The 2,272-nt window shown below is 38.2% G+C and overlaps 1 non-coding gene across 1 annotated transcript; it reads left to right on the top strand.

Annotated features, from left to right (window-relative positions):
* Positions 1 to 1,607: 1,607 nt before the first annotated feature.
* Positions 1,608 to 1,715, top strand: LOC122293748. Its single transcript, XR_006237353.1, has one exon. It is a non-coding gene; the product is annotated as a small nucleolar RNA R71 (small nucleolar RNA).
* The last annotated feature ends 557 nt before the right edge of the window (positions 1,716 to 2,272 follow it).

Here is a 2,272-nt window from a genome sequence, read left to right as displayed (position 1 = left end):
CATTAGAAGTAGCCAAGAAGGGTCTTCCTAAGATAACAGGTGCTTGGAAAGTAGAATGATTAGTCAATTGCATGTCGAGTATGACAAAATCTACTGGATAGTAGAATTTGTCTACTTGAACCAAAACATCTTCCACAACACCCCTAGGAATCTTAATAGACCTATCAGCCAACTGCAATGTGATAGAAGTAGATTTCAACTCACCCAATCCAAGCTGAACATAAACATTATAAGGCAATAAGTTCACACTTGAACCTAGGTCTAATAATGCTTGGCCTATTTTTGAGCTCCCTATCATGCAAGCTATGGTAGGGGATCCTGGGTCCTTGTATTTGGGAGGAGTGTTGGTTTAGATAATAGCACTAACCTACTCAGTAAGAAAAGCTTTCTTTTGCACATTCAATTTTCTTTTCACGGTGCATAAATCCTTTAAAAATTTAGCATAGGTAGGAATCTGTTGAATAGCATCTAACAATGGTATATTAATCCTAACTTGCTTAAAAATTTCAAGAATTTCAGCGTGATGCTTATCTTTGTGCAAAGGGGCTAACCTTTGAGGAGAAGGTGCAAGTGTAGTGCTTGGGACACTTTCAGATTTCAAAGGATCATGTTCCTCATTTTCAGAAAGAGGTTTAAAAGTGTTACCATTCTTTTCTACCTCTTGAGCTGGAATGCCAATCACCTTACCACTTCTTAAGGTTGTAATAGCCTTGACTTACTTGACATTTGAATCTCCTGCCATACTTTGAAATTGGTGGTTTTGACCTTGGGGATTAGGCTAAGATTGTGCAGGGAACTTCGCTTTCTCTTGAGCACTCATGGTTGTAGTCAACCTTGTGACTGACCCACGAATCTCAGCAATGGCTTGTGAATTTTGACTGTTGATAGCAGCTTGGCTTTGCATGAATTGCTGAAAATTGGTGGACAGCTGCTGGAAGTTGGTGGATAATTGCTGGAAATTGTCTTTAAGGTTCTTTTTTTGAGCTGGGACCATGTGGTTGGCATATTGAGATGGTCCTGGACCTCTTGGAGTAGTGTAGGGTACAATTTGTGAAGGACCAGCTATGTTGGGTGCAGGTAAAGCAGCTTGATCACCTCTCCAACTGAAATTAGGGTGATTTCTCCATCCCTAGTTGTAGGTGTCGGAATAAGGACCTGAAAAAGATTTAGCAACCATATTAACAGCATTAGATTGATCCAAAAGAACTTCTTTAAAAGCTGGAATGGTTGGGCAATCATTAGTTGAATGCCCTTGGCCTTCACAAATATTACAGCTCAAGGTAATCTGAGGTACAGCTTGTACTTCATTCACTTTCTTCAGTTCTATGGTTTCTAATATCTTAGAAATCATAGCCAACCTAGCATTCAAATCATCTACTTCTCTCAGATTATATTTCCCACCCCCTGAAATTGTCCTTGAACTTTCCGACCTATCATGAATATCAGATATATCCCATGATTGTGCATTTTCAGCTAGATAATCAAAATATTCAAAAGCTTCCTCAGGTTCTTTGTTAAAAATCATTCCATTACACATGGTCTCCACAAATTGTCTCATTTTTTGTTGCAACCCCTTATAAAAAAAACTAATGACCCTCCAATTCTCATATCCATGATGAGGACATGCATTTAAAAGGTCTTTGAATCGTTCCCAACAATGATAAAATGTTTCCACATCCTTTTGGCCAAAATTCATGATCTGTCTTTTCAAGGCATTGGTTCTATGCATGGGAAAAAATTTCTTTAAAAATTCAGTTTGCATTTCTTGCAAAGTCCCAATGGATCTTGGTCTTAAGGAATTCAACCATGTCTTAGCCTTGTCTTTTAAGGAAAATGGAAACAGTTTCAATCTTATGACCTCATCAGTGCATGTTCTATCCACGAATGTGGAACACACTTCTTCAAACTCTTTGATATGCAAATAGGGGTTTTCAGATTCCATACCATGAAAGTGTGGTAAAAATGGAATCATCCCGGGTCTGAAATTAAAAGCATTTGCATTAATAGGTAAAATGATGCAAGAAGGTGTGCTAGTCCTAACAGGTTGAAGATATTCTCTAAGAGTCCTGTTTGGATTCTCCACTTCTCTATCATGATGCTCATTTTCAGCCATGATGCTATCAGTGTCTGATGATGATTCAACAGAAGATGATGTAAAGCTAAACGATGTCAATGATTCTGTCCTAAACAGTCGAGATGTATGGTCTCTAGTCCAACCAGTCATACAAACAAGAGCAGATAATCAAAGACCATGAAAAATAAACAGAGAGAA

The sequence above is a fragment of the Carya illinoinensis genome, chromosome 1 (assembly GCF_018687715.1).
Source record: "Carya illinoinensis cultivar Pawnee chromosome 1, C.illinoinensisPawnee_v1, whole genome shotgun sequence".
Taxonomy (NCBI): Eukaryota; Viridiplantae; Streptophyta; class Magnoliopsida; order Fagales; family Juglandaceae; genus Carya; species Carya illinoinensis.
This window is presented reverse-complemented; position numbering and strand designations above follow the sequence as displayed.